This window comes from Anguilla anguilla, chromosome 3 (assembly GCF_013347855.1).
Source record: "Anguilla anguilla isolate fAngAng1 chromosome 3, fAngAng1.pri, whole genome shotgun sequence".
Lineage (NCBI taxonomy): Eukaryota > Metazoa > Chordata > Actinopteri > Anguilliformes > Anguillidae > Anguilla > Anguilla anguilla.
In genome coordinates, this window is record NC_049203.1 from 11732467 (window position 1) to 11741749 (window position 9283).

The 9283-nt window shown below is 39.1% G+C and overlaps 1 long non-coding RNA gene across 1 annotated transcript; it reads right to left on the bottom strand.

Annotated features, from left to right (window-relative positions):
• Nucleotides 1-12: 12 nt before the first annotated feature.
• Nucleotides 13-1583, bottom strand: LOC118223315. Its single transcript, XR_004764425.1, has 2 exons — nucleotides 1394-1583; nucleotides 13-574 (listed from the first exon to the last, which is right to left on the bottom strand). It is a non-coding gene; the product is annotated as an uncharacterized LOC118223315 (long non-coding RNA).
• Nucleotides 1584-9283: the final 7700 nt, after the last annotated feature.

Consider the following 9283-nt stretch of genomic DNA (forward strand, 5'->3'; position numbering starts at 1 on the left):
ACTCAATAAATGTCAAGTTTCATATATTTGTATTTAAAATGTAGCCTACCCATACACTGATGATAGTCACATACCACATTACAGTTCTTGAATTTACACTGCCTCTTACAGGAATAGATAAACATTTTAATGTTGCCCAAGGGAAAAAAGGTATGCAGCCTTGTCAGTCCATCTGTCTCACATTTTGTTGTTTGTCATGAAAACTCTGCTTTTTATAATCACTAGCATTTATTTACATGCTTAATTATCTTCAGGTGAAAAACAGAAAATGAGAAACTCATGCACACAGTCCATGTCAGACTACTACATTTGTGGAGACCAAGGTGTTTTAATCACATAGTCCTGTCTCTGGATCCATCCGTCTGTCTCACTCCTTCATTTAAAGTTGTTCCTTGCACGTCTTTCCCTGTTGTCCCTTTTGTGTCGAGTGGAAGCTTTTCTAAATTGCTTATTTCTGGCTGTATCGAGCGAGGACGTTGTCGTTGGTTTCCGCCGCCTCCTTCAGCACCTGAAGCATCAAAGCGTTTTTTCTCCGAGTCTCCTCCATTCGCACGGGGTTTGCTTCCGGCAGATTCTGATATCCAGCGCATCAACAAGAACAGAAGAATTAGAACCTGCTGATTTCTTTGTATGAAACCGCAGTTCACTGATATCAAATTAAACTCAGTGGTGATGGATACATTTTCTGTTTGTCTGCTTCATATATGATAGTGATATTATTATTTTCTTTTAATTATAGTATCACAGTCTTTTAAATGCATTTTTCACACCTGTTAAATTGACAACGAGTTCAACTGTAGTAAGTATTTTGAGGGAAAGGACTGCTGGCAACACATCCACTCTGCAAACTTCACAGTCTTGCCCCCCACGGGTAAAGAAGCAATTCACACACACATTTGCAAAGGAAACTGAGCTAATAGTTGTCTCCTATAATAATCTTTCTCCATGAGAAAACACAATTCCTAAGTGAAAAATACACTGAATTCTGACCTTTCAAGCAAAGGAGGAATCATGGGTAATTATAACGGTGGATTTTAAAACAGTGTATCAACAATGCTGAGCAATTAAGAGACGAACATGAGATGCCAAGTTCATTTCATCACAGAAAAGTAAGCTCTTAAGTTTTATATATAACATAATGCTTAACTTAAAATAATTAAACTTAACTTAATGCTTAATTAAAATAACGTTACAGCTGGTCTGCTGACTAAAACGTTACTGCAAAAGACGCTGAAGGCATGTCTCTTAAGTGCGCGTCAATAAGCATGAGGTAAAAACAATGAAAAGGCGGCATAATATCATGAGAAAATGATCATGACAGCAATCCACTCTGATTATGTATTCGGTTGCAGCTGTGGAGCTAGCTAGTAGCTAGCTATCGTTTACTTGCTACCTTGATAAGCTCCTTTCGTCTTTCTTCTCCGGGCGATATAATTGACCACATTCCATAGCCAATACCGATCGCTCCAGCCAGGGCCACGGCGCTAAGAAATGAATTGATACTGCTCATTCTAACAGTGCTCCCGGACTAGTATTTTGGTGTTCCAAAAAGATACCTAATGGTCCGGATATACCAGAGTACTGATTCAAGATCGGTTTAAAAATCGTTGGAGCTGTGTTTAGGTTTCGGAAAACTGACTCTGGATCAGTGCGGAGTTACTATTCATACAAACCACAATCGTGTTGCATTCTGGGATGCATTCAGTTACACAAGATTTTTTTTAGGTATAATGAAGTTTTCTACTGTCTATGGAAATTAGCCTACAATTATTTCTACATTTTAAGATAACTGCTTGAAAATGAGGCGTACAATATATACTTCAGAATTTCATGTTTACAATTTAGTTTTTTTCTCACTTCTAAAATGACAATTTTTCTAAATAGCCCTGACTATATTATATGAATAGTTATTATTAGAATTTATGCAGATCCTCATCAGAGGATCTTATCCTTATAAGATCCTCTGATGATGGCCTATTAATATTTTGATGTATCTGCATTCAATTGACCAAACCCCAGATTTATAAAACAACTCATAGTGAATAACTGCGATACTGAATTCTGTCCAGTGGGTGTCACCCATGCAGCGTTTAACAGAAACACGGCGTGGCATTTAGAATAGGTAAGGCCTATCACCATCACCTGTTGTTTCAGATAAAAATTTAGCCCACAATGGGGGGGGGGGGGGGGGGGCTTTGGATGGTTGCAAAGGCCCTGACTGGTAGGGCGCCCTCAAGCTTTGTGCTGAAATTGTACAGGGGTGGCCTTGGTTTGTGGGGCCTGATGTGAGATTTTTTCATGTGGTACCATTCCTTATGTCTGCTTTTTGTGGGCTGCCTGTGTCTGTTGTATGTAGATAATATACCGTAGCCTGCTTCTGTAATATATTGGGGTTTAAGCCCTTCCATTGATGCGCACACTAATCAAACTGAACACAGAAATTGTTAGAATACATGCAGGTTCACTGCATAAATTATGCTGCACCCATAACATTTTACACTACATATTAAAAAGGAATGAGTGGATCACTGTGCCCTTCTGAAAAAAAACACACCATAGATCACTGATAGATGGTTATACTGGGCACCACATTACTGGAACCCACTGGTCTAGCTTGACAAAATTGAAAATCTCCTTACCAGCTTAATGTAGCTGTTGTACCAGCACAGTTATTTTTGTTATCATTTTGATTAAGTTGGAGTGCCAGCTTGACCAGCATAAAACCAACTCTGCCCAGCTTGGACCAGCAACAAAGCACCATTAACCAGCTTGGAATTTATGCTGGTCTTTGGTGTATTTTTTTTTTTTTTTTGTTTGTTTTTTTCAGCACAGGCGGTGTACATTATGTGCTTGATTTGCATTAATATTCTGTATATGCACTTGTAGTTTAGTGGTAATGCAAGTGTGTGTGTGTCTGTGTGTGTGTATGTGTGTGTGTGAGTGTGTGAGAGAGAGAGATAGGCTGTGTGTATGTCTCTATACATGTGAGTCACAGTGCGTGGGTGTACTGAGTGTAGATAAGTGCTGATAGTGTGGATGTATTCATCAGTGTCAAAGAGGCAGAGCATTGACGCAGTTCCCCAACAGCAAAGTATTGTTTTAACGGAATGTGCCATGAAGTGTTCATTACAAATACAGGTTGGGAATATGCACCTCAGACTGCAGTGAATCACTTAAAAATTAAATTCATATGACATATCAGAGGATATGTAGTCGGAGAATAAAATACAGTTTAAAATACAACAAAATATAAAATATTGCTAAAAAGTACAAATGGTTTTAATAAATGGAAAGAAATTACTGTTTTCATATTTTGTGATTTGGTATTAGTGGAATTTCAAGGATGGTTGAAGCATTTAGCAGATGCAGATGGATATATACTGAAGCAGTGTAGGTTAAGCACCTTCCTCAAGGGTTCAACGACAGTGTCCAACCTGGCAATTGAACCTGTGACCTTTTGGTTACAAGACCAGCTTATACAATTTTCCATATACATTTTCGCTTTGTGCACTTCATATGTCGTTGTGATGTTATAATTTGAAAAGTATTATTATAGTACTACTGTCATATATTTGCACAGTATTGGGAAACTGAGCAGAACATTTACTTATACCTTTGAATTTTTAATTAATGTAATTAACACTTGCTGAATTAACAACGAGGTCAAATTTAGTAAGGATTGTATGGGAAAGGGCTGCTGGCCTAATGTAACTACACTGTATGCGCTGTACTTTTCCTCGAATGGGACCATCCATTCGGTTGTTCTGAATGATATGGCTGGTCGTAGTAGTTCTTTGGATTTTGTTCTCTCATTCTGACCTGCCGTTGATTAATGGCAGAACAGTATCATCGTCATTTTGTTTCTCGGCTCTTTCCGCCATCTATAATAATTATGCTTAAACGGCAGTCCTTAGCACCACTGATCAGCCAGGCCATCTCGTAAGCCCATAACCAGCAGTGACAAGTCTGCACACCCCTCTGCAATAGTAACTGTGCTGGTGGTTATGTACTAAAAAAGATGTAGCTGTATTTGAGTTGATATTGAGTTGCATTGAGTAGCACAGGACCGTATGCTATATGGCGATCACAATCAGAAAGTGTTGCCTTAAAATGAAAGTGCTCAGATAGATTTAGTCAAACTTTATGTTCATGCATTCACATTATATCATGCCGAGTAATGCTTAAAATTAATCTTTGACAAAATTCATAAAGCACTCAAACATATGTGACAAGACACAGCTGCCTTTTCTGTTCTGCAGTCTCTAAATTCCTCTTTGTTGATAGCTTAGTCAATAATGACCCCCCCCCCCATCCTCTCTCTCTCTGATTGCTACTGTAACACTCTATTCTGTTGCCATGACAACACTGTTTCCTGAAAGTGCCCTGCAATCAGTGTGTGTATCACTGTGCATCTGTGCTTTTTGTGGTTATCAGCAACTGTCAACTTTTTATGCAATGTGTCAGTGCATGCATTTTGCTTAGAGGTCAAGGTGCATACTCAAAAAGGTTAAAATGTTTTTTATTTGATCAGAGTGTGTCTGTACCTAGAATTCTATCTTGTTCTGTGTTCCCAGTGTTAAAGCATGGCATAGCCCAAAATCACTGAACATATTACTAAAATTTTGATGTGGAATATTAAAGTACTGCTGGAAAATTGGGTGCCATTTTTAGTTTTTGGAGAGAGATTTGTCTTATTTAGAGCTTAAACATTATCTTCCATATCTCGTCTGTAATTTTCTCTCCCTAATCCATTTTTTCTTTTGTTTAATTTATCTGTTCCTTGCCTCTTGTCCCCATCTTCATCTCTTCTTTTCCCCTCTCTTCTGTTCCTTCTGTCTGTCACAATCAGTGTGCAAAATTAGCAGTCTTTCTCTCTCCAACCTCTGTGACTTAATGAACTGCTTAATGAGCTAATTCCCTTTAATTAGTCTGGCACCCAACATGGCTGCCCCTCTCCTGCCTTCTTTGTTGCTGGCAGTGCCACCCCCTCCTAACTCTCCCTCTTTTGCTTTATTTCCAGAATACTTTTTTTGTACTAGAGTGTATATAATTGTAAGTGTGCACAGTAAATGAAATGTCTGGAGAACATTCTGAACTTCAGTGGTGAAGAACAGAGCAGACTGTATCAGAGACTATATGTATCATTTAGTTTTATCAACTCATTATGTTCTGAATAGCCAAACATATTATAATTGTTTAATGCTATAATAGATCCATTAATATGACTTGACATACCTTTTCCATAATAACTTTCTGTGCATAAATAGGAATTAACTCTTGTGGGGCGTGTAATCAATCTCCAATACATATTTTTGTTCTCTTGATTATTGGACCACTAAGTTTATTGTATGTCTTATCACAACTGTGAGTAAAATGTAATTACCTATATTACAAATATTAGTTGTAATTGTGATTATTTTATTTTGATTTTTGTTGTTATATTTAGTGACAGTGGTTCACATGGAATTCTTAGTTATTTTTCAGTTAATGAATCAAGGCGGCCCCTTGATGAAGTATTTTGCATTTTAATTTGTGTTAACACATATAAGGACACTGGCTTCTTTGGTGGAATCCTGTCTGGATCCAAAATGTAAAATAAAATAAAATTTAGACTAAGACCATTCTGTTCTGTATTTCATGTGGACATCTTCCAAGCAGTTTAGTTACGCAGGCTGTGTTTGCAGCCATGTCAGGTGTAGTGTGTGAGTCATATGAAGAATAATTAGATAGGTTTGCAAGAATTTGTTTTTCATTCGGTTTATTCCACTTTCTTCATCCTTGTATCTTATCTCCTTCTCCTCGCTACTATTCCCTCTTCATCTATCTTTCTGACCTCCAACTTTCTCTTTTCCCGTTCCATGCATTTCTCTTATCTATGTTCATGTTTTATTTAGTTTATTTATCTAACACCTCTCCCCCCATGTTTAATTCAGGTACGTCCAATATCCCACCCTTTCCTCTGATTTCCTTCATGCCTCTTGAATTTCAGTCTTCCAGCATGAATTCAGTTTAAAATGCAAAATTCCGTGACCTTTTTGCACTGGTTAAAGTGTAGAAGTTCCACACAGTCAGGGCCGGCCCTAGGATTTTGGTGCCCCTAAACAGCGTTCGAGCGGGAGGGGGCCTGTTGGATTCTGTTCAGCGCGTGGGTTCGGGGGGGGGGTGCTGGATTCTGTCGAGCGGGGGGGGGGGCGGTTTGAATCATGATGATAAAATCCTACTTACATTACATTATTATGAAATGTTCTGTTGTCATTCCATTATAAATTTATACTGCTAGTTCCATGATAGGGGATAAATAACGTAATTACGAAAATAACGTTATTTACCTTAGATAAACATTGGATCCTGTGGCCCCCCCCTCGTGTTTGTGTGGCCCCCCCTAGCGGTTGTGGCCCTAAACAACCGCATAGACCATTTATGCCACGGGCCGGCCCTGCACACAGTCGTCAGATCATGAGTACATCAGCCGATTTAATCATAGGATTTATATTTCCTAAAGAGTTCTCAGTGCCACTGTTATTAAGTGCAGTGCGTGCAGGACACACACAAATCATAATGACTGTGAACTGACAAAGCAGCCATTAAAGAAAAGAACAGATTACTGTACATGTTACTGTGTATAGAAATTACACAGTATATTCATGCAGCATTCGTCTATTCATGATCTGTGGGTAATTGTATAGTTTGTATAATCTGCTTTTGAAGCTCCCATAATACACACATTCCATATAATACACACATTCTGTGTGGACAGTATTTATTGGTGGCTATTTCTTGCCCAAGTTCTAATGTTGTCATTCCAAAGGAGGTCGAGATCAAGCAAACTTTCTTTTAAAAAAAATCTCCTTCCTTGCTTGTATTGTATTTTTTCATTTTGCCATGTCCTCTCCTCTCCTCATTGTAATATTGGGGGTGTGTGTATATTGCATGGTCACTTGCTCTATGTGAAAGCTCCTGTGAGCGTCATATTCTTTGGCAGAGATTAAGGGCGTCAGAATTTCTGTAACCTGTTAATTTTTTAAGTTTGTGCGCTGTTTTCCATTTGTATTTGAATATGAAATGAACACCAGTTTGTGAAACTGCCCCAAACTGCATTCCCTCCACACCCCCTCTCCTGCTGTCGCACAGCCTGGCCTGTCTGTGTTTCACCAGTGTGTGCCTGCAGTTGTTTTTGTGCATTTGAGTGTGTGAGTGTCAGTTTATATACTGTATAGATGAGAGGCCATGTGCACCACACATGCACAGGATCTCTCTCACCGTTGTGGCACCACTTTCGAAGAAGCTTCCGTGTCAAACCCTTTCTCTGCGTCTTTACTTATATAATTTATTTAAATCAATTTATTTCACATCTTTTTTTTTTTCATTCTCCCGACTTGGACTGCCTGACCAGAATCACATTTGCCAGACTGTCCCATAATGGCAATGTCCTTCATCAGTTTGGAAGGTCGCAGGTGAGCATGCATCTGCCTGCTGCTAGCCAGTACACTCTGCAGCTTGCCAGCTGGTCTGCACAGTCATTGCTTTGGAGGTGTTGACTTCATGTGCAGCTGGTACAGGTGGACAGTGGGCAGATGTACAACCTCCTGATTGAATAGAGGAATCACTCTTTTTCAAAACGAGGCATGGGAAATACTGCCAAATGAACCGCTTGCTCCTGGAGTGTATTTTATTGTGTACCCTCTTCAAGGCCGCTGACCACAGTCAGCTCTAGGACAGGATACAGTTCCAATGCAGGATTCCAGACTTTGGGGTGTGTTGTTGTACTAACAACCGGTGCTTTAACAGGACATGCCACTCAACAACCCCCTCAGCCTCCATGTATTGGAATTTTGTGGTTATTAAATATATGGCATGGAAAGTGTATTCACTGCTTTCACTTCTAATGACTGACAGGTGGTAAATTATCATGTGTTATATCACTTCTTATTGGAAGCCTCCTTGGTGAGAGAGAACAGAGGTGTGAAATTCTCAAGAAATCAAATTAAACAAAAATCAAAATCTAATGTGTTTCAGCATTTAATGAAAGCAGTGGCTTAAATAACTATTGTCTACAGTAAGCAATGTATACCACATGCACCCATGAAAATGGCATGTTACACATTTTCATCCAGTACAGCATGGGCATTGTGAGTATTGACGTTTTAAATGTCACACACTGAATTATATAAACTGATCCATTTTGCTTTTGGTTTAAATCTGTATAAAAAAGGAGCAATATATTACTGTCTATCTAACTAAAACATGTATATGTTTCATTAACATTGTTTTGGCAGGACAAATGTTTTTCCCCAAAAGTAACTGAATTTTTAAACAAGCCTGGGGACTGTTAGAGCAATACATTTGAATGAATTAGAGTAATAATCTGGTTATTGTGAGGCAGTAGATTTTTTAAAAAGCCATTTGAGAAGAAGACGGTGTGTGCGTGTGTATGTGTTGCGCATGCATGCGTGTGTGTGTGTGTTCTGTGTGTCAGTCTTTTACTTCTGGCAGAAATGTATCAATTTTAACCAGTTTCCATGGTAACACCTCCATGTGGAGATGGAGGGAGTGAGAGAGTAAGGGAGGAGAGTCAAAGGCAGTGGAGCTTTAGAAAGAAGGGAGTGTGGGGAGAGTTTTAGGAGGGGGTATAATGCAAAAAGAGAGTGAGAGGAGAGTGCATGGGGGACAGTCAGTTCTGGCTGGTGTAATACATGGAGTTCTGAAAAGCTGGGAGGGGGTTGGTAGAGGGAAAATGTTTGTGTGTATGTGACTGTGCAAGCACTGGTATTTGTGCCTCTAAAATATTGGTATTGTGCATTTTAGCAGTTGCTGTCTCTACTGTGTCCGTGTGATTGCTGAAAAAAACAGATGGTTGAATGAATGCAATGTTTGTACTGCAACAACCAGAAATAAATAGGCTCATTTAAATTAACTGCCCAGTTTTCCATTTCGTCGCTAATACTTTAAATGACTGCAAACATGTTTTGGATATTTAATGTGATTTTTAATGTAAGTAATTTGAAAAAGGAAAGCAAGCACTACGTGAATAGGAAGCCGACACCATTCAGTTACCATGGTGACCATGGAGAATGAAAACCAGTCTGTGTCATGGTGTCTACACCTTTCCACCTCTCTACCTCCCTCTCTTTCTACCTCTCGCTCTCTTTCTCTCTCTCTCTCTGCTTCTACCATCCCCCTTATCTCTCAGTAACAGTCTTTCTGTGCTGTCCTCTTTCATTTCACATTTTCTTGCCTCCCTCTGCCCCCCTCTTATGTGCATACATTCTTATAGCCCACATTC